Source organism: Vanessa tameamea, chromosome 4 (assembly GCF_037043105.1).
Source record: "Vanessa tameamea isolate UH-Manoa-2023 chromosome 4, ilVanTame1 primary haplotype, whole genome shotgun sequence".
Taxonomy (NCBI): domain Eukaryota; kingdom Metazoa; phylum Arthropoda; class Insecta; order Lepidoptera; family Nymphalidae; genus Vanessa; species Vanessa tameamea.
The window spans coordinates 12,295,141-12,320,218 of record NC_087312.1 but is presented as its reverse complement, the minus strand read 5'-3'; the positions used below and the strand labels follow the sequence as shown (position 1 = coordinate 12,320,218).

The 25,078-nt window shown below is 32.5% G+C and overlaps 1 protein-coding gene across 2 annotated transcripts in view; it reads left to right on the top strand.

The window, feature by feature from the left end:
* The window catches only part of LOC113395851 (leucine-rich repeat-containing G-protein coupled receptor 5), a 563,150-nt gene that overhangs the window by 420,432 nt on the left and 117,640 nt on the right, over positions 1 to 25,078 (top strand). The window contains exon 3 of one of the 2 annotated variants that reach the window (XM_026633561.2): positions 16,072 to 16,120. The exons of the other annotated variant lie outside the window; for it this stretch is intronic. The gene's annotated coding sequence lies outside the window, so the exon portion shown is untranslated. The remainder of the gene's footprint in view (positions 1 to 16,071; positions 16,121 to 25,078) is intronic. 2 annotated transcript variants of the gene reach the window in all.

Genomic DNA, 25,078 nt, shown 5'->3' with positions numbered 1-25,078 from the left:
GATTCTTCGAAAGTTTTGTCGTGAACAAAGTTACACGACTCCAAACCGTTATACCCCTGAGTGTGTCGCAAATCACCCTCTTTCGCTTCCTCCGTGGAGTTTTTCGTTTGCCATTGCGAGTACGATCTCAGATAGATTTAGTGACACTATCACTAAATCAGCAAACTCTACGAGTTATCTCAGGAGGACTCCATCAAACCGCGGATTTCCTGGACCCTGACGTTACGATCTATTCAGCCCTCAACCTCTATAAAGTACCCTTGCTCTTGTTACGTCGTCAATGTAGCTTAATGCTCATAACTTATCAACAATAGTCTATTACGTTGGGCAAAAACTTTCACATAACGTAGTCGTAAGCTGCTACAAAAACACACGGTTAACCCAATTCCGTTTTATAGGTCACTCAAAAAAACGTTCTCTCCGCCTTTTGTTCAAGTATTGGCTGTTTCATCTACCTTTGCAGATCGTTAAAGAAATGGCATCGTTCACCAGATATCGTGTTTTTTTACCCAGCAGCCTCTTCAAAATTAAAGTACTCTAGAATTTATCATGTTGAAGGCTTCTACATTCTCTTATACGTGTGATTGAATCGTTGCAAAATAATATAAACACGAGTCACGTAATTGTGCCACGAACTTCTTTAGGCCCACATCTGCGAAATAATTGCTCAGAGAAGTGTTTTAATATTCTTCGTGTATCACAAACGTCGATTTGGTTGCGTTCGCAAAATACATTATTTTTCTGCGAGTGTATATTGCTCAAATATATTTACGAACTGTTAATAAAACTGTAGTTTTAGAACTGCTTAACAAAGACTTACACTGTTTTATTTAAAAAGATAAGCTAACAATACAATCAAGGTTGACTTCAATAAGCTATAAAGTGTTAAAACATTGATAGGTTTATAAACGACTATTTAATACAAGAGATCAAATTAAGTATACGATGTAACAATTCAAGTTAACGACACTTAAATACAGTTTGGTAAACGTTACTGCTTCAGCGAGGTGATGGTTTAAATTTTTATCGAATTCATCCCCCAAATTGTTTTACGTCGCTGTTTGAAAGTGTCAAATCTGATTTATTTATGACGGATTTGCTTCCCCGCAACACCTGCCTGTAGGGTGACTATATTTGATATCTATATAAAGTGTCTAAAATTACTTCGGTGTCGATCCGATTAATAAGTTGTTTAAATATTTTAGATCAGTAAGATTTTTTTCTGCAATAAAAACAAAGAAAATCATAAGCAAATATTGTTTCACAAGAACATGTTGTTATTTTTGTTTTAAATTTTTAATTGTATTAATTTTTTTTTAGTCATACTTTAATAGGTGTGAAAAAATTTTAAAGTATAGTCACCCTTGTTGCAGACAAGCGGCGTCATAATCCGCTTACCGACGAGTGAGACGTTAAGCTATAATTATTGTACCCAGCGACACCTACTGAACCTTTTTATTAGTTATACCAAACGACCTGTGCCCTTTTATGAATTCGCTATAAGTTTGGTTATATGGGCTATAAAGCTAAATTAAATTATTATGTTAAATGTAAGCTTAGCACTCAATTGGCGCAGATATTATGAAAATATGTTTATGATTCAGATTAAATTTTTATTTATAAAAATTACACTAGAGTGATTCAGAATAATTAACGATCACGTTCAGTTTCATTAGTTACAATATTTTAAATATATAGGTAATCCTGCAATTTGATTTTTTGGAAAATTGATAACACTCTTGTAATCATTTTTACGGTATTTCTAAACTTAAATCAACAGCTTACTATATAAATTATATTTCTATTTTTTATCAATAAAATTTCGTACTTATATTATTTTAACCGTTCAAATACTTACCACAGATAAGAAATTTATTTTATAATACAACCCAAATATTATTAAATTATACTTTAAATTAGTCGAAATTAAATAACGAAATATACGTTACAATAAATTTATTCAAATAAACAAATAATAGTAAAATAAACGAAAGAAATTCCATTTATATTTGAAATAGATGATTCGTGCATTCCGACATTCGGCAGACGTCGATTCGTTTTTTCCCTCCCGTCCTCCGCTATAACATTCTTCACGGAGATTTCTGGCAGCTCCTGGGAACTTTCCCGTGATATTGTAAAAAGTGAGGCTCCCCGGAGACCACTTCGATTGTCTGCCGGAACATTTTTGATGGAGCGTCTTTACGTGGCTTGTATTCTATTATTATTGTATTCGTAAGATGCGCTTGTGTGTTTAGCTTGTTTGTTTTCTATGCAATTTTTGTATTATGTCTTTACGTTTATTCGGTGTTGAAATCTATTCTTAGATGTTTATATAGTTGTTTATTCTTAAATGTATAAGGACAATTTGTTTCCAATAGATAACAGAGCCGAGCGCCGAGAGCCGAGATGGCCCAGTAGTTAGAACGCGTGCATCTTAACCGATGATTTCGTGTTTAAACCCAGTCAGGCACCATTGGATTTTCATGTGCTTAATTTTTGTTTAAAATTAATCTCGTGCTCGGCGGTGAAGGAAGACATCGTGAGGAAACCTGCATGTGTCTAATTTCAACGAAATTCTGCCACATGTGTATTCCACCGACCCGCATTGGAGTAGAATGGTGGAATATCCTCCAAACTTTCAATATATACTCCATATATTGAATATACTCCAAACTTTCTCCTCAAAGGCAGAGGAGGCCTTAGCCCAGCAGTGGGAAATTTACAGGCTGCTAATGTAATGTATGTAATGTAGATAACAATCATTGTTATTTTAATAACATTATATTTCTTTTATGTGTCAGTTACCTTTGTTATATATTTTCTAGTTATTTTATATTTTTTGTAGTTATTTTCATATATATAAATAAATACTCCCAAGCCTTCTAATGAAACAATGTGGTTACGGCGGAGTAGATAAAACTACCCCATGCGTATGTCGTAACAGCCGATTGTTTTTGCTAAGCGCATTTGTCCTCCAATATGCGAGCTCGTAAACGCCTCAACCACCAAAATAGAGTCGGAAAACCGACCAATATATCAACTATACCAATTATTATAACCAATTATAATAGTCTGGCGCATAGGTGACGTAAGGAATGGTTAATATTGTTTGTCTATGGGCGGTGGTGACCACTTACCATCAGGTGGCCCATATGCTCGTCCGCCAACCAATGCCATAAAAAAAAAAAATATTTACCTGCTTAATATAATATAGAATTGTCTAGTTCTGTCAAACTATCTATACGTTGGATACTACTGTCAATCTCAAATATAATAACATTAAAATCGGACTATGGTTCTCAAATGGTTACGGTTGGGCACTGCATTCAAAACTGCATAACTATGTACGGAGATACTTCAGACACTTATAGGTTCGAGTTTTCCGTACTCACTTTATTGTCGGTTCATAATTACATCTCTAGTAAGACCGGTATTTCATTTCGCATCACCGATTTTATATAACTTTATTGAATGTATTAAGTATAGGTCACGTAGTTTTGTGTAGAGAATGTATATATTATTCGAACAAAAAATAAAAACAGACTTCAGAAATTTGCCAGCATGTACGTTTCGAATATAAAATAACAATGTCCAATATCAATAAAAATTTTAACCAGTGCGGAAAAATATCAAAATTGTTTCATAAACAAAAAATTTGGCCGTGAACATATGTACATACTTGATTTTTTAAGTCGGTTAAAAATTCACATTTCATTTTTAAAATTGGTAATGTTATTGTCAAACAAAAATCGTAAACTATGATTTTTTACGACTTCTAGGTTAATTTTAATAAAATTTCGTCATAGTCAACGTTTATACTCTGGCTCAACATACACAAGTCTCCTGAACAGATGACAAAATCGATACATGTGTTATCGGCATCTGTGATAATAATGTCCCTAATATTTATCCTTTCAAAGATTTCATTTACAGACAATATTTACAATATATCTTTCGTTTTTAGCGATCGTGTAACTACGAAAGTTGACCTATTAAAGTAATATCCAAATAATAAATTTGTTTTGAAATTGAATATAGACTTGTCTATAGTCAATCCAGGTATGGGCTTTGAGACTTGCTGTACTACTCGTGCAAATCATCATCATCTTCAGCCCACATTCGTCCACAGCTGGACATAAGCCTCTCCAATTGCACGCCACTGTGGTCTTTCTTCGGCAAATCATCATTGGCAACTTAAAAACCAGGTCATTATTTTAAGCTCCAGGTCAGCGTGTTAGTTTAAATTAGATGTCAGTTATCTGTAGTGATCGTACATAATAGAGCTACGCTAAGATTCGATATAAGTCGCTGGACCGAAATGCCTCAAATTTATGTTAATTTTGTATCGAACAATATCAGAGCGCAATAGATGAGGCTATAGTTCAGATACGATTATGAGGCTTACGCCTTATTGTTTTAGAGCCCAAGTAACTGCCGTTAGCACACGTAAATGTCATTGAATTTTAATGCTTTTAGTATGTGTTTAATAATGCACACATTATCAATATCAATCGCGAAAGACGACATTGTGAGGAAATCTGCACCTGCATCAATCGTATGAAATTCTGCCCCATCTCGAGCACCGTGATGGATACAGATCCGAACATCTCTTTAATAAAAGGTAAATTCTCGGGTTACATTCGTCATATATAGAAAACTACCTATCAAATATAATTGGAATTTATGAAGAGGAAACCGCGTCGCACAGCTTGTATGTATAAATGTATATATCTTGAAATCAGGTTTACTTTGTATCAACAGGTACGAGATATGTTTCCATGTTTCGTATGTTCTTGTTCTATGCAAATGTAATATTATGTTTCGTATTTGTGACATTCTTACTCCGCTTTGCTTTGGACTACAGAGAATACTTAAACGCAACATCAAAGATATAAATTTTAAAATCATCTTCGTTATTTCCTGATATTTGTATAGATAGAGCCGAGATGGCCCAGTGCTTAGAACGCGCGCATCTTAACCTATGATTGCGGGTTCAAACCCAGGCAAGCACCACTGAATTTTCATGTGCTGAATTTATTGTTCGTGTCGTGCTCGATGGTGAAGGAAAGAATCGTGAGAAAACCTGTATGTGTCTAATGTCAACGAAATTCTGTCACATGTGTATCCACCGACCCGAATTGGAGCAGCGTGGCGGAATATCCTCCAAACCTTCTCCTCAAAAGGAGAGGAGGCCTTATCCCAGCAGTTGGAAATGAACAGGCTGTTAATAATGTATATAAATTTAAATAAGCTTTGTTAGTCTATTACCTAGCTTATAAAGCTCTATACCCTTAGGCCTTAGTTTCAAATTCCACATTCCGTATTCCATTCCATAAACTGTATTACAAATTTAAGTTATTTTTAAACATATAACAATATCTGTAACGAAAAATAATTTTTATTATACTATTGTTTGTAAAAAATATATTTTAATAATATATCTACACAAATAATATAGGTATTATATATACAAGAAGCAAATGTAACACATCAAATCTGGGTGCTATGAGTGTAACGTGTCGATAACGAATGTTTGCTACAGATTAAGCTGGATAACCGTCATAGATCATAAACAGCCCTATCATTTTTAATCGTAACACTTCATCTGTAGAAAATAGCGTTTATAAAAAATGATGTATTTGTTTTGTAATGTGCCTTAATAAGTGACTATTGGTAAAAAGACGCAGATTACGAGTCTCAAAGCTAAAAAGGACAGACACCACTGAACTGCTTTTCATGATCTTCAATTGAAATACTGGAACAGGTGTGAAACCAATCCGTTGGAGCGGTGTTAAACTCCGAATCGTATGACAAATATTGGGCACTTTTGAGTCATTTTTTTTTAATTAAAATATTTAAGTGTTTTGTTGTAAGATTCATAAGTGAGTTAAATAAAAACAAATTTTCAGATAATTGTTCAATTTAGAATGCAGTATAATATTTCAATTGTTGTAGAGAAGATATTATTTTGTCAAAATAATTTAATTTACATTTTTCAACACAAAGGCAATACTCTTAATGCCATTGATGCAAACCGATCAAACGAAACAATTGAGAACCTAATCAATTTAAGGATACTTAACTAATAAAGACGGTGATGTAGCTGGACTAATTAAAACAAGCTTTGTTCACAAAGTTTCAATTTGATGTTTTGATATGCTCGCCCTCTCATTAACGTGATTGATTCGATATCCCGCTAAGCAGATTTATCTGATGAATCAGGTATCAATTCGATTTGATAGTATTATTGTGGAATTCGATTTTAATTGTAATCGTTTAACAGCGAACTCTCATCATGTACATTTATTCGTATACAAGATTTGCAACTTGTATTTGTTGTTGTAAAATAAATCATCATCATCATCCTCCTGTCCTTATCCAAATTTTACTTGGGGTCGGCGCGGCATGTCTTCTTCTTCCATACTTCTCTGTCGGACGTCATCTCACAAGTAACATTCTTTCTAACCAAAAATAATAATTTTATTAATAATAAATCCACACAATTCATATAGGTATATACAATATATATATATATATATATATACAAGAAGCAAATGTAACACAAATAATGTAATGTAATTTATTAATGTAATGTTGTAAAATAAAAACAAAAAAAAATACGAGAGACTTCTTGGGGCACGCGGTTGTAACGCAGTTGCTTTCCCTATATATCATGTATTAAATAACAGACACAATAAAATAAATTAACCAAGACCATAGACCAAGTTTTTAATCATTTATTATTATAGTTCTCGATACTCTAAACAACTATCATTGATGACCGACTTTTTATTTGGTTGTACGTACTTAAAGTATTACTCTTTTCACTTTTCAATTTTATCTAAAGATATGTCGGTATATGTCGGCTGCCGAGACAATTTCGCTGATCTTACACCGATAAAAATATCTGTCATCGGATGCTTGCAATTCAGCGTGCACTTCGTTTATTTGATTTTAGAATTTCCTCAATAATATCGCCGAAACTCGCTTACTATCCAAGTCCATTTAAATACTATTTCAAAATGATAGTGTACCGATAAATATTCGAAATCACCTGTTTACTAATATTTTTAAAGTAGAAGAAAGTTAAACGCGCAAAGGAATTGCAAGTTCATTTGAAAAAAAAAATGTTTCCACTCATATAACATTACGCTCCAACTCACGCAGGCGATTCAGAAAAGTATAACTAGAGTAAAACCGCAAGGAGCTGCTACTTTATTATAAATAGTTAGCATTATGTAAATTAGACTAGTTTTATGTAGATTTCACCGTGATACATAAGAAGACAATGTCGAACTTCGTCAAAGTTTTTTAACATAACATAATTAACATCTTATATACAAGACTACCAAAACTCGACAAAATTGAAACGTTGGCATATAATGACACGAACGAGTTCCATTACATGCCCGTGCGCATGAATGGCATTCAATTTAAACACTTACTCGTTGCAAGTACAAAAACCCGATAAACGAGTCTGGCATAATTTAGTGAAAATCTCCATGAATCAGACACCAGGTGGATGTGTGTACGACGCTCCGTCTCAGTGGAGAACGAACCGGTTTATTCGTTCTAAGTGATAAGATTTAGCGATTGCGGAGGAAGTTTTGTTACTTTTTAGTATAACTGAAGAAACATTGTATATTAATACCACTGATCATACTAAGAAATTATTTAAAAAAATTAAACTATACTATTAAATCATTAACTGGTCATTTACGCTTGAAACTGCTTGTATCATGATAAGGCCGGACGGATTATCCAATAAATTGTTTAAAAACTGTTTTTTGGAACGAAGCTCTTTTACGGTTACAGCAGAGTGAACTGGCAGAAATCATCACGTCTTCACCCTTCTCTCTCTTTCTGTCTCTCGCTTTAATAAACGTTTTTTTTTAAATTTATTTTTTGTTATTGTTTCAATTAACATGGTATTTTTATAAGATTTTTTTATAAGAATCGTTCAAATCTGGCGTCTCACGACATCTCTCTTTTTTGTGGTTTATTAGCAGATTATGCTCAAAATAATATCCACGCCTATTTTGATGTCTCTGTCATTAGAAATTTGACTTTTAAAACATAAAGATAAGGTTTTGTAAGTAAATACACAAGTGAAATTAAACATTGATCAATAAAGTACTCATAGTTACTATTAATGACAAATGAACGTGGCTTCGCTCTCGTGTGAGGACTCTAGATCAGTTTCTGTACCCTGGCATGAGGACGGGTGTTAGGTGCTTTAGGTCAGTGTCTATACCCCTGGCATGAGGACAGGCGTTAGGTACTCTAGGTGCGTTTCTGTACCCCTGGCATAATGTATAGAAAATGTCATGATATACATTGAAAGCGTAACAAACCAACGAACCCGTAACTTTTTTCGGTTTGTAAGTTCATCACTTAGACCCGCAATTTATAGTTGTCACCGAACGAAGATCAAGATAAAACAAAGAATGATTTGTGGCATCTCCACCGCGCGGTACAAGAGTACGTTGCTTGTTTTATCTTTTTATTGATTGTACATTTAATTCAATCTTATACTACAGGTGCAAGATTATAAAATGCCAGCGGAACTTAAATGGGATATGTTCATAAATTTATTTTTCTTTTAAGGTATGGGGGGGGGGGGTTGCTGTAATTAATTTAAATGTACATTTATTATCTGTTATTTTTTTATTATGATGTACAAAATGATAACTAAAAAATATTATTGTGCGTAAAGTAATGAGTACGAGGGTAAATAATTAATAAGATCACGGCGATCATTGTGCCATGGAGAGTCAACGTTACTGATAACTAGTTTATTATTATAAAAAAAAAAACATTCTACATCATCCCGTTTATGAAAATATTTTTTTTTTTTGTTTAATTAATGTCATATTAGAAACTATATTTTATAAATTTAAATAAAATTTTCGTACTAACGGAGAATGAAGTATTATTTTTAAACTCGTCTATTATCTGTGCTATGCTGTCAAGATGACAGACAAGTCTTGCAATTATAGCAAAAACCCGCCAACAGCACGTGCGACGTGCATGTAGGTATTGACAGCTCAAATGCGCGGCCGTGTTTATGCCGATAAAATTCAATTGATTACCGTATCGCCCTTAATAGTTTGCAGGTATTTATACAAGCTTCTATATAGCTTCAGTTATTTGTATTAATGGATAAAAACTGTCAATTAAATTAAAGGAACCTTGTCGAATTTAAATTGTATTCATACCGTTTGTACTTGCAGTTGGCAATACTTAGGTTTAGTACATGAGTTAAATATAAGCATATTTTTTAATATACTTAATTATAAGGTTTAACATATTTTTTACTTCATACGAGTATAATGGAAACATTATGCTGGTAATTTCATATCTGGCAACACAGAAGGTGAGATTATGGAATCATGCAAATTACGTTCCAAATTATCATAATATCTGTAAACAATGATAATACGCTATACGTATAAAAAAAAGTTTGTTATAAGATAAGTTGTCTGATGAATTAAGATATAGGTTTAACATGAGTTTATAATAAAAAATAGATTCCCTTACACATCCTGAAAATTAAATATATATATATATATATATATATATATATATATATATATATATATATATATATATGTGTATACTAATGTTACGAATATTTTTTAGTTTCCTGTGAAGGCATTCGAATCTGCTTCCCCTTGCACCGAACCACCTAATTTTGATATTATATGTATATATATGTGTATAAACTTTTCGGTTTTAAGCGAACGCAGTTGACGCCATCTTCATTTTATATTCTGTAGTTTTTTTTCATTCATGTTCTTCTTAATCCATAACAATCTTATAGCTACTTATTATAAACTAGATGTGCTCGCGACTTCGTGCGCGTTTGAATTTAATAAAAAAGTGTGACTTTATTATTATTTTACATATAATTCTAAAATAAAAGTATTAGGTTACTTTTATTTTAGAAATATATTACTCCTTATTACATCAGCTATCTGCCAGTGAAAGTCCCGTCAAAATCGGTCCAGCCGTTCTAGAGATTAGCCGGAACAAACAGACAGACAGACAAAAATTGTAAAAAAAATGTTATTTAGGTATATGTACCGTGTATACATACATATGCATTTAGTAAAACGCGGTTATTTTAATATTACAAACAGACACTCCAATTTTATTATATGTACCTATAGATAAATTACAAATCTGGTGGCTCGACGTGTTCATGTGTGTGATCTGTTCACGTCTATTTAATATATTTTTTCATAATCAATAGTATAATTTAATCGAGTTTTAATTTTACGTTTCAACGAATTCATTCTTTCGTAAATGAATAAAGAATGAATTCATTGAAAGCAAATACAATAAACACAAATATTCTAAACAAGAATACGCCCAACTCGAAGAATATTGTATAACTAGTAATTGTAGCAAACGTTGGAACAATTTGCGATTGAATTGAGACCGTGTAGCCGTTATTGTGAACTGGTTTTGTACATGTTTTAATTAATTGAATTCTGTTGATCAAATATTGTCTAATAATAAATGTTGATCAATGCCGAAACGTTTATAAATAGATCGTTATTCGTTGATTGAGATTACAATGCAATGTATAATAAATAATTTACATACAAAACATAAATTAAAGTTCCGCAAGTGTACGCATGAATTATCTATTTCAATTCCCATAATCTGATCGAACGACAATTCGACAGGATAGAGGTCCTTAAGATCAAAAATTTTTACATTCTCTATGAGGCAACATTATCCGCTTCTTAAATTTATCTCCACGTTTGGACAGTCTGAGATTCGAACACAATTAAATATCATCATCCTCCTGGCCTTATCCCAATTTACTTGGGATCGGCGCAGCATGTCTTCTTCCACATTTCCCTCTCTGACGTCATATCACAAGTAACATTCTTTCCAGCCATATCATCTTTCACACAATCCATCCAATAGACAATAGACAATATATAGGGCAATTAATTGACTGAAGGGGTAATGATTAGCATTGATATGTTTAAGGGCTTTCATTACTGTATTCAGTAAATTTTTCACCGTTGATTATGAAGTATCCAGACTCGAATATTTAATATAATGACTTTGATAAAAAAAATGTAAAATATGAAACAATGGCGAAAAGTTATCTTAAATTATTTTTTGATTAATGTTTAATAATTATAGCCTTATTTATAATATCCAACGAAAGAAATTTGGTAAAACAAAACAAATTAATTAAGCTCTTTCAAATTTAATAACTAATTAGTCCTTAAAAGTATCTTGAAAAATCCAAATTAATACAATATATATTAAAATCGCAAATATTTCATAATTATAAATAAATAACTAATCGTTCCAGCTTCGCTCGGGTAGAATAAAGGTTTACATAAAATGATTATATCATAAAACATAATTATTTTAGATTATGCGGTATTAAGTCGGAATTTTTTCCGACATCTTCATCAATAGTCGTCATATAACTTACAGAAAACCTTAATACACCTAAACCTACCTCATCACCATTTGGAATCACTTCGTCTGTTCGTGAAACCGTAAGTAAATCGGTTCGGTAGTTTTTGAGATTAACGCGTTCAGACACTGATCTACTGATTACAATTATGTACACATGCACACATACAAACAAAATTCCTCAACATATCCAATACACGAAAGAAAGTCTAAAGCGCTTGAAGGTACATAATGAAGGGTCATCACCGACGCCCGAACTCTTACCGAAGTTGCATAACCGAGGCCCTTTGCGTGCGAAACAAAACTTAATACTCTGCAAGAATGTGCGGTAGCCCTAATGCAAAGGGTTTTATCTTCGAGTACGTAACTAAATTTGGTAGTTTCGCTACTTTGTTGTTCGTGAGCTGTCGCATTGTTACCCATTTCGGGTGATGAAGTTTGCTGAATTAAAAGTCACTAGTTCTCATTAGGCTGAGTTTTAGAAGTAAAACTCGATTTTCTGTTGAAATTATCGTTTTTTTTTTGGTCCGTGAAAGCTGTTTTTGTAGCTATTCATGTTTGCTTAAGCGATGTTTCAAATACACGTACGTTATGTTTTCTGTGAACGTAACATTCTCAATACCATATAGATATGATAATTGCTTTAATTTAAGCGAATTAAATTACATGACACATATTCATAGACTTATTAACTTCACCCGTAAACAATGTTAGTATAAATATAATTCCTTATATTATATTGTCAAAGGGCTGCCAACCAAGCTTAGTGCTAACTTCTACCTCGCGATAGGAGTTACTGTGCTAAACTTCAAGCCAATCCGACGTATAGTCTCGGAGATCTCGTGATGAATCTGTCATATATACATACTAGCTACCCACTCCGGCTTCACGCGTGCACAACTTTTATATTGCATAACAAACATAAAGAGAAAAAAATCTGGATAGGAAAGTTGAAATTCTCGGCTATTCTCTACTATAATGCACATGTATTATAAATATGAACCGTCCTCTTGAATCATTCTTTTGATAAAACCGCATTAAAATCCTTTGCGTAGTTCAAAAGATCTAAGAAGGCGGCAAGCGACTTTGTTTTATACTATGTAGGTTTTTTCATGGCATAGATTGGCGGACTAGCATATGGTCCACCGGATGGTAAGCAATCACCACCGCCCATAGACAATGGCACTGTAAGAATACATCGCCAATGCGCCATCAACCTTGGAAACTAAGATGTCATATCCCGTGTGCCTGTAGTTACACTGGTTCACTAACCCTTCAAACCGGAACACAACAATACTGAGTACTGTTGTCTGGCGGTAGAATATTTGATGAGTGGGTGGTACCTACCCAGACGGACTTACACAAAGCCCTACCACGAAGTACACAAGTGAACAAAATAACGTAAACATACGATGCGATTATAAGCTATCTAAAAAAATATCAAACGGAGTAACTTATTTAGTAAATACAAATTAAAAATATATATGTGTATATCCAATTTACCCGGTCACGGCCGAGTGGAAAAAAAAACGTATAAAATGATTTTATACCCGAGGACGTATACTTGTCTGTTTTTCATACAGAAAGTTACTTCCCTTGTTACAGAAGACCCAGTTTCATTTGGGTCAACGTTTTTCGACTCCTGAATGCTATGAAAGTATTAATTAATACAAAAAAAAATGAAATGAAAATATTATGGGGATAGAATTTTCTACTTTAAATCTCATATTACATTTTTATTAATACAGATCTTATGCGAAGTAATGAATTATAATTACATGGAAAACATTGAGGAATACATTTATATAGCTTTGTGCAAGGCCGTATGTGTAGGTACCATCCATTCACCAGATATTGTACCACCTAAGAAATATTATTGTTGTGTTCTGGTTTGACGGTTGAGTAAACAATTGAGCTACCAAAGTAGGATTTAAAGAATGGTTAATATTACTTACATTGCTAATGTTTATGTGGTGCGGTGGTGACCACTTACCATCAGCTCCGTCCACCTACTTATAGTGAAAAAAAACTTTAATTTCTATCACAAATTTTTGGTAAAGCATAAAATGACGAAGATGGTCGTCGATAATCTATCGATACATTTTTGCAGTATTTCAATACGTTGGTACCAACATTTTAGCGAGTTGAATTGCAACGATGGCCTAAGCCCAGCAGTGGGAAATTTACAGGCTGATTATGTATGTTTTATGTTATGTATGAATTGCAACGATCCTACCTACATATGTATCGTTAGTGTGGAAAGGCTTCCCAGCAAAAGATTTAATTATGTCACATATATTTAAGTAGTCAGCGCCATTTTCTAATTATCATTCGTAATTGTAAATTCAAATATATCTATAACATAAAATTATAGCTGAATAACATGAGACCCAAAATGAGGCGACAAGATTATTATTCGTACCTACTCGAATAGAAATCTAAATCGAATTTTTAATGCATAAGGACCTGCCTGTGCAATACCACCACTAAACCAATTTTGATACGATTATCGAAAAATAATCATTCCTGATTGGTTGAACTATGAAGTACTAACTCCTCTTGAACAAGAGTCACGAATAAAAACTAAATAAATAATTGACGTACTTTGCCATTTTTTTTTAAATAAACATATTATGAAGTTAAAATCTGTCAGTAATTAATTCCAACCCCGATTAATATGAGATAACACATTGTACAAACGCCAGATACTAAAGGGGGTACAAGTGTTGCAGTCTCCTCATATGCGTCGTTCCTCTTACCGGGAATTACTCTAAAATATCCCTTATTACCAAACATTAAGGTATATTATACGTGGCACGTGAAATGTAATTAACTGCAGTGTTTTTACCCAACATAATTTTCATAGTGACTTCATATTTTCAAACGACCCTCGCTAAGGTCGCCGACAGACGTAACGACGCGATACGACGAACGCATTTAGAAATGAAACATCGTAAAACTGAATTACTTAACTCAGGGTTTAATATAAATGTTAATTAAAACTGTTAAAATTATTTTAATTAGTTGTAAGAATTTTGTATTCAGAACCAAATTTGAATATTATTGAATAAATATTACAAAAAATGTATAAAATGTTACTTGAAAGCCAAGAAAATGTAAGTCATGTTTATTTATAAAAGAACCTTTTGATACTCAGACTCAAAACACAAATAAGCCAACTCTGATTTCTTCTCAGCCCATAAACACTGCCGCAGTAGGAAATAGAACCGCCGCATCCATAGCAGTCGCCGTCACTAAGGGATCTATATATCCCTTCTACATATAATCACTTAGTTACTAAAACACAGCAAAACAAAACATTAACATAGTAGTTTCACAGTAAGATAAATGTTAAACGGGTCATTGTTGGGAATTTTTATGAGTACGAAACCGTAGGGCTTCGCGCAGACCCGGAAGAAAGTTACTGGCAAAATATGAAACACTATTGTCATACTATTTAGCGGTTGTGTGTCATTTATGGACTGTTATTAACTCAACTCTATAAAGGCTGCTAGTATATGAAGTCAGTAAGTATTTATAGACTTTCGGCGAGAGATACGATGTTCTATAAGTCTGTGATAGACGAGAACTAAACGAGTCAGTGTATAGCCTACATTTGGTAACATAAGATATTAAGTCAAGTAAAGACTAAAGTTAACAATGAAGCGGCACTTGAGCCCAGCCGAGCGAGATACACGACAGGACAAAGCCCCGTCTTTTCAGCATAACCCCCCAGCTGAAGGGTTACCATTAAACTACCTCATTAGCGCCAAAATAACACTTGCAATATGAAAGAGTGACGCAGCTCCTCTCGGCCTATTCATCATGTTGCCCTAAAATGTGCGTAGGAAAGTACGGAGCGTAAAAATGTACAATTAATTTGTCGGGAAACGAAAGTAAATTGTTTTTACCTTTCTTTTGGAATTTTAAGCAATCTATATTTAAATTGTAATTTAAATTCGTCTGTTAATAAGAAATATTATTTGAAAAATATAATTTACAGAAAAATTAATGACAAGATTTTTCGTATCATATCATACGGGATAAACTTTTCATTCTAAATTTTTCCCAAGAAATAAAGATTTTTTTTTCTAAGAAGTAAATATTTAAAAAAAACAGTTACAGCTGCCTGTAACGTGCATGATACAATTTCGATAACCTGCTTGTATAAATTAATCATGAATATAATTGCAATTATAAAGTATTCTCTATAATTTCACTTTTTATCAACATTTCACTTACGGCGATACGATATATTGACGCGTATATCCTTTAACTGTTATAGAAATAATAATATGGCGCGTTAATCGTTTTTGGACATTTCACGATCGTGTTCAAATGATCACTTATACTTTTATTTGATAATTTCCAGCTAAATTAAAAGAAATGAAGATAAATTAATGACTTTATCTGTACCGTTCCTAGTTTAAACGAACTGACATAACCTTAATTAATATGGTATTAACCCAATCAGCACCTTTACACGAAATTTATTTTTTAAATATATTATTTCTTTGTATTAAAAATTTGCAACAAATGAGATACGAATTCGATAGGTATCAGTAACTATTTTTAAACATTCCTAATTAATATTATGCAATTTTTTTCTTCTTGTTACAGATCTATGAGTTCGGAATTCTAAATTATAAATAAACAACGGACATGTAAGGTAAGCCATTATTTTAATATAAACAAATTTACCAAACTAACTTATGTTTTTACAAAAATAATAATTATAAGAACAAAGAATTGTAACACTGCACAAACTCATTGTTACTGATTTAATTTATGAATGAAGTACGTGTGAAGGCAGCCTTGCAGAATTGTCGCAGGATTTATCCTGAGCGTAAGGTTATTCTTGTTGTCAACACAAGCTTAAAAAAAATACATTCAGTAAATAAAAATATTAATAATGCAATAAACATATATTTAAATCCTAATAGATATTTAAACCGATAAAAAAAAATCTATTAAATTTTTCTCCTTAAACGTCTTAAAAGGTCAGACGATAACACTAAAAGTAAAACTGCCGACTTAAAAGAAAAAGGTGAACGGAATCCTTTAAAAGAACACTCGTGCTAATATTATTCAACGTTTATTTTATCCATCCACATAGAATAACATTATTCCATTCGTATATTGACCATTTCTCTAGCAATATTAAAAAAAAACGATGATCTCAAGTTGAGACTTCTAGTTTAGTTCTTACCGCACTTGAAATAAAGGTTACTATCATTTGCTAATCACTCCGCTGTGATGTTGGAGTGGACACGATGGGATTTTAATTAATTGCTATCTAGAAATAAGGGTTTATGAATAAACTCACTACGGTGTAAAGTCAAGGACTTTATAGGCTCTACGGAATACGTCGTATATTTATAAGGCTGTGTTTACATCATATATTTTTTTAGTTCGTAGGTAACAATGAACTATAAAAAGGAATGTATTTTCAAACTTAACAAACTGAAAATACATCTTAAAGTGAAACTTTTGAGACGGAATGGAAGTGAAATTTCAAGGTCACGCTGTCGTTTTAAAATGTAAATTACTTATTAACGTGACTTAAATACATTAAAAAAAAAACTTAGTATTTATTTTTAATCAATTCATAAAAACATGTAGCATGTTATGAGTAAAAAACAATTACCGCTGTTTATAAATAACCGCGTGCGTAATCTCAGTTTGTCCGATTCGCGCCGGTCACGACATCACGTTAAATCTATTCATATGCGCCCGCGAATGCACACACACACACACAGTACTCCCCGCGAATAAGTCTTACGTACTTATTGTTTTTGTTCACATTTCAGAGAATAATTGTGCTGCTGAAGTGTTCCATTTCGTTGCAATATAAATACAGTTTATTAAAATATTAACAAAATAAAACTATTTTAAAGTAAATTTTAAACAGTCTACGTTTTTGAATCAAATAAATTCCTAATAAGCTAATGACATCAAAATTCCAAGTTTACAACGACTTTGAATCGACGCGTGCGCATCCAAGACTGGTCATTTCGCATTCAACACACGAACTCCGCTCGCGTTGAATAAGAATGACTAGCTTATGTTTTTGTTTACATTTTGAGTGCATTTTCCTGTTACGTTATCGACCCGTGGGTGTGTCTGAATCGTGCATTGCTAATTCAAGTGAAGTCAGTGTCTAGTTCTCCCAGGTCCTTACGACTTGGAAATGTGCATTTGTGATTTAATAATATACATTATGATATTATGATATGATATGGTTTTTTTTTTAATATTTGTTTGTCAATTAGAAATAAGTATTAAGATAAATTGATCTTTACTACACTATTTTAGTTCTTTTAACCTAATAAATGTGATGCGAAATCCTTTGCCAACATTAAACAAAAATTATTATATCATTAAAAAAAAATAGTTAAAATTCATGCTAATAGTTTTGACCCTATTTAGAAGTGAGTATTAATCATTTCATTGATCATATGAACGTAATATTTTAAATCGTATACATATTCAGCGAGAAACTTATATTGCGATTTATTTCAACTTTCCCTGAAAATATCAACATTGATTAGTTTTCGCAAATTCCGTAATAAAATGTCAAAAATAAAATCCGAAATATACCCGAAATAACTGTGAGTTACCATTAAAACTCACACACTATTTCTGAATATTTATTTATATTCCTTAAGAGACAATTAATAGCTAATACATGCTTAACTTTTACATGATATATCGTAAAGTATCCGCAACAGTCAGATTCTTCTGTTTTTTAATTTCACATCAGACATAAATTTACTACAAAATAAATAAAAATCGCCAAAGGCAAAGTACATTAGATAACTCCATGTAATATTTTATTATTATATGCTATATAAGCTCCTGCTATTGTAGATTTATATCTACATATTATATCTATCTAGAAAAAAATATTTTTATTACTAGAACTTTTAATTGTTTTATTTTTCATGCAATTATAATTTTAGCATAATTTTTCGTTTGTACCTGGTTGTATTCGTGCGTATGTACATCACTAATAGATCTAATAAATGAAAAAATAATAAGATATTCTGTAGTCATTTATTTATTTCGACATATTTTGCCCAGAGGATCGGAATAGCGATTCAACGGGTAATGCTGCTGCATTCCTGCCACCATTCCACGCGGTCATGATTTGTAAAACTATTTTTAATATTTATTTGTTTTTAATTAATACCTCACGTTAATAATTCTTATGTAAATAAATACAATATAATCTTGTAGGGCAAACAAAAAATTAGAAAAAATATGTTAATTTACGATATAGAAGAATATATTACCGTAATTCATCTGACTTATCAGCAGAAATCTTATCTCCGAGCGTAGTATGAAAATAAATCCTATGAGCGTCCGTGCGCTCCGTATAAGGCTAAACACGGGCTGATGATAGCAATCTAGATAATTCTTATTTATTCCTGCCATTTGCTTATCGTGGGAGAGTTTATTTTCGCTTTTATAATATATAAAGGGATGGAACCTGCGACAGAATGCACAGCCGGATTCAATACACCCGCGTATACAGTTAACGTTTTGTATGCAACGCAGTGTGGATGGGAGATAGTCGATGGTGTAAGTTATAAGCGATAAGCGGTTAAAACTATATTCTGAAATTTCCTTGTTAAATACACACCCTTGCATTTTATAGAAATATTAATTAGAAAGAAACTTTTTAGTTACACGTTAAAAAACGTTGTTTTCGCCAAAATTGGGTCAGGGTAATATTATCACTAATTTGCTTTAAGAAGTTATATTAACCTGTCTAGAGACTAGAAGTGATTTGAGCTGTTTTATACTAGGTATCCCGCTTGCGCTCATAACATGTTTCGTAAAATTTATATAATACAAGCTGCCATCTCAACGCTTAGCATAAGGTAAACAGCAGAGCACACTCTCGACCTCCCGAGTCACGACAAGCGCAAGCGCATTCCATTTGAATATCCGCGGCCAGTGTGCACGTAGCTTTATCCGAGTGTTAATATTTCATGAAGGTTTTAATTTAAAATTCAATAGCGGTCGAGTCTTTGTTTTAATACTCGTATAGATATTGCTTCGGAAAATAGAATAAGATGTTATTTTATTGTTGGATTGTTTTCAATGTTCTTTTTTCTATTTATTTTGATGTAGATAAAGTTATTTGATGTTAAATTTTACTTTTAAATGTAGATAGAAATGTTTTTAGACATTTCACATCAAAGCAGGATGACAATGACGTTGTTTTTATTTACTGTTGCAACATTACACTTATTGTATTGTAGTTTATTTGACATTAACCAACTAATTGTATATAATCAAAAATTTTACTTCAAAGTATATTATTCTGTAAAATATTGTGAAATTAGTCGTAAATACTAAGGGCTGTTAAGCCCTGCTGCTGTTAAGAATATATGGGCTTGCACAAAGACCCACCACCGAGATTCGATTTTCATAATTACTTTATTTTGCTTTACCTTTTGTTACGTCTGTATCTATGTATCCGTAGTTGTTATTTAGATTATATCACGCATTTATAATTTAATTGAATATGTAAAGAAGAGATGAAAAAAAACCCCTGTGAATTAAAACAGTAACCAAAAATAAACTTAAATAATGTTATATTTAACCGTGTAATAGACATATACAGAGATAATGAAAAAGAGAAGGAAACGATTCGGCAGAAATCTGTAAGCCCGTAAGCCGCGTAAAAGAACTTCGTAAATAACTTAAGTGTATAAAGTACATACTTAATAGGTATAAAACTACAAGAGCAAAACACGACCAAATAAATATCAATATTCTATTCCCCATTGTCTCTTATGTTTCAACGGCAATATATTATCCGATAAAAGTCCGTATTCCGTAACTTAAAGAGAATAAATGACGCGTTCTTTGTCGATAATTTTCATCGATAACCGCAAATTCGATGCTATCGACCGCAGCCCTATCGAATAATGCGATAACGCAAATCGTATTCGAGCTCCATTAATCTCGAATTGCGAATAAAAGTATATTAAATATAAATTGTGGCTAGCCGGTAATTATAGACAGCTTTATGATTTCTATATTATTGCATATGAATATGTAATTTTATTCATTTTAGACCTGCTTTAAAGCGCTTCATATTTTTTTTGCAGAATTGGATATTTATGTTGAAATACAACTTTAACTTAATAAATTCGCTTTTGTCCTGCGGTTTTGTATCACTTTGATTACTTTTTTGTACTAATAAAAGTTAGTCTAGATAAGTGTTTGGATCAAACTAAACATTGAATTATTATTTATATTCTGAATAATATAAATACCATAAACAATTTCATATAAGAAAACGAAAATAACATAGCGTTTTAAAAAATGAATCATAATTTAAATAGGCCAAAATTTTTTATATAATCTAATTAGCTCGTCGCATCACTTACGGGAACATCACGCTGACAATTTCCAATAACTTCGTTTAGCTCTGGATATACAGCCAGACTTTTTTAGCACGGCTAGTAAATACAGTAAAGAGTAAAGTAACAGCCTGTGAAGGTGAAGCCACTGCAGGAGTTTATTCCACAAAGCTGCTTCAATGCGGGCTGGTGGAAATACATGTGGCAGATCTTCATCTAATATATACAGCTTTCCTGTCTTACACGTGAATTATAAGCACATGAACCCGCTGTCATTGGATAACACTCACGTGTTCTTATCCTGAGTTTCTTTCGCCGGTTCTTCTCAGGTCAGTGTGTTTCCTTTTCCGAACCGGTGGTAGTGTTTAATTTGACTATCAATAAGTAAGTGTAATGCTTCTATGTTGAATAAAGGAATTCGAGTTTGAGTTGGAGTTTATCACTGAGCCATCTCGTCTTGATAACATAAGTGCTATAATTAAGTAGTTCAACGTGTACTAATTAACCTTTAACAAGAAGTAATCTAAGAGGTACAGACTACGGAACCCCAAATGTTAATCATGGAGTTTCTGACTACGGACCCTCAAATGATAATCATGACGAGTTTCTTTTATTTATTTTCATGTACAAATTGGTTCTGCAATATGAAATCTGAATAATTCAATCAAGGATAGATTGATGTAGGCGCCGTTCCTACCCACTCGGAAGTATGGTTCTATTTATCGAGCCGAATAAAATTATGCGTAGGTATTATTTAATGCATTTAACGATTGTTTCACAGTAATGTTTATTTATTTATTGACATTAAATTATTATAGATGTTGATTTCTATGTAATAAATACTGATCTCATGTTCATTTGTTTTCGAATACAAATTCGGCCGCGTCATCACTCGCGATTTAGATGTGGTCAAGTATTAGCCATAATAAAATAGCCTATGTCCCTGTATTTCAAGCTTGCTTCGTACCAAATTTCATCAAATTCGGTTCAATGATTCGGCCGTGAGAGAGCGACAGACAGAGCTACTTTCGCAGTTATAATATTAGTCTAGATATAAACATGTACCTTCCATATATGTAATGTAAGCCTATAAATTATTTAATATAAAATATTTATAAATAATCATTTAAGGTTGTATAGCTTTTAGCTATTGAGTTATATTCAATCACAGAATTATATAAATATGATGAATACTTTCTTGGTTTGACATTTTTATAATAAAAGTAGAGGAAGAATATTTTTGAATATGACATGGGAATTGTTAATCTGGGTTGAAAAGCGGAAGATAATGGATGATTGTAACAAAAACTGGAAAAATAAATATTGTAAACTATATTAAATATTGTTAATTATTTGACGTTCCTATTTACTTGAAGCTGGGTCTTCAGTAATAATACCCGATCATCTCATTAAGATCAATTTTGATCTTCATTATAGCCAAATGTATTTTACACAAAGACAAAACATATCAGCGCCTTTTTTACTCGGTTTGTTCACCGATTCTTTTTATGGCAGTCCTCCGAGCTTTAATGTTATCAATAAAAATATTTGGGAAAAAAGCGTTCGAAATACAAAATGTTTTCCTCAAATTTTCAGTAACAGTTATGATCGTATTTGAACATCGAACGAACACTAAGTTCGTCGAAATAATTCACCCAGATTTGAGCCACGTTACCAATTTAGTTTCAGATGTTTATTCCGCTAGTACATACCTACTCCATTTGCTTTGTACAAACATTTCACTGGACATGTATCTATGTATGTATAACAAATATTTATTGAAGTCGCCGTGTAAGGTGAACAGTGACTAGTGATTCCGATTAAATTAATTGTAGTACCTTTTATCGGTTCAGAGGTATAATTAATAGTCCAACTCAAGTCTCCAAATTCGTGTAAACCAGATATTAATTTAATAATAAGTAAATTAGAATCGAGATGGTAGAATCCAGGGTATAGACGTGAATCTCAACTGAAGATTACGAGTTCAAACCCGGGTTAACACCACAGAATATTCATGTTCTTAATTGTGTTTATAATGTAACACGTGGTTGGCAGTGAAGGAAAACATCGTGAGGAATTCGGTGTGTCAGGTGAGAATCTGTCAAATGTGTTTTCACCAACCTGGATTGAAGCAGCGTGGTAGAATATGCTCCAAAACTTCTTAAAGTCTTTACTTGGCAGTCAGACTTTTAGAGGCTGTTAGCAACTAATCAAAATATATAAAATAATCGTAATGTTAGTGAAAGAAATATTAAAATTATAATAAGTCACGTACCTAACTTATATGATTAAAAGATATAATTTGTTAAAAAAATATTATGTAACTATGTTTTATATTAATATTATGTAACACGTATAAAAAAGGGGGGAAAGGGTGTTTTTAAGATATATTCATACTTATTTACATTCATTCATAACACGTTTGCAGATTTATTTGCATATATCCATGATATAATTTCCATAGACAATAACTTCCTTTGAATTTTTAATCTAAAACAAAACCTATATTAACACACACACACACATGTAACTTGTCAAAGCTAGGCAATCACAAAACCCATAGGCCATATTATGAATGCCTAAACACAGGTTTCTATTCCCACACTCTAACAGCCTAAAATTATGGTTATGCTTCACAAGGGAGAGCAAGTAATGGACCATTGGCTGCATTTATGAAATACGATTTGATTGAATTGTTATGAAATTATGTCTCAAGTACGGGTATCACTGAAAACCTCTTCACATCGGGCTGATACCGAGAATTCTTTGCCTAAAAAAAATTATATTAAAAACAATTAAAAAAAAATAGAACGAACTGTTTATAATGTAGTCTTAAACTATTTAAAAATTAAATATTTCCGTTGCCTAAATTTTGTTGGATTTTTTTTTTGGCTTTTAATGTGCCGTGAGGGCACAGATTATTTCGCCAATGTCAATACGAATGAAATATTTTATGTCATTCCTAACCTATTTATAATCTGTCCTGTTTTCAAGACGTTTAGTGACGACCTACATTACAATGCGAATCGATTGACTCGGTTCCGATTAATCGTTCGCTTGAAAAGTATCCATTAGTTCAATTTAGGTCATTTGTGTACAATTGATGGTTAGTGCCCTATTTACTATTGAAGATCAAGGTCTAACGAATCACTTTGGAGGCTGAAGGAAGTTTTTATTTTTTAGTGCAATAGAACTGGTAGTTCTATCTATATTAATGCCTTAATGACTGACTGGATCGTTAGATAAGACTAAGAAGAGAAGTTAGCTTAAAAGGATGCAGATCCCGAGATTCTGAGTTCAAACCCCAAGTCGGGTCAATAAAATGATATTCAATTTGAGTCCGGAGTCATGGAGATTGTTAATCTATCCTCCGTTTCTAGGAATGCACTTAAAGCCGTTGAACCTGCGCCTGCAATCTTTTTCGACGTGTCAGATTTTTCTTTTCATTCCATTACGAGGGTGAGGCAATAGAAAATTCATTTCCCTATACATTTGTGCACTATACTACCCTTGAAGATGTCCGCTGTGACCAAAATCAGTCAGGACTATATCAGCACCATAAACTAAATAAATATTATATATTTAAAACTATTCAGGTACTACAACCAAGTGATTTTTTTTTGTCATGCGAATTTATTATAAAAATTATTTTAAACTGCAGATTATTTAAGAGTTTTCTTAAGTTCGTTTTACGAAGGTTTTATTTATCAAAACCGCTCAGCCGCGGCTTGTAACTGTTGACAGCTATCAAGGTGTTCTTGTGGTCTGATGTGAAAGGTAAACCTGTATAACGACATCAACAATATCCTATTAACAGCGAATTAGTAGCTAACATAAGCATATAAATTAAACTAGCAAGTATAGTCAGAGAACTCTTGTCATATTGCTTTTCTGGTAATTGCAGCCTTGTTATATGTAAAGGCTAAAAAATATTTATCGTGAATTTGTGGTACTTCACTTCACAGTCACTCGACCATCCTACCTCCAAACAGAAATACTTAGTATTATTATGTCCATGTTTAAAGGGTTAACGAGCTACTGTAACTAGGTAGGTAGGTCATAATATCTTAATTCACAAGGATTGTAATGCATTGGCGATGTAAGTAATGGTTAATATTTCTTACAGCGCCAATGTCTATGCAGGACAGTGATGACCACTTTCCATCAGGCCTTTCAACATACCATAATCGTGAATAAAAATTTCATGGCGTTATTTTGATAACGATAAAATAATCAGGTCTGGCTGT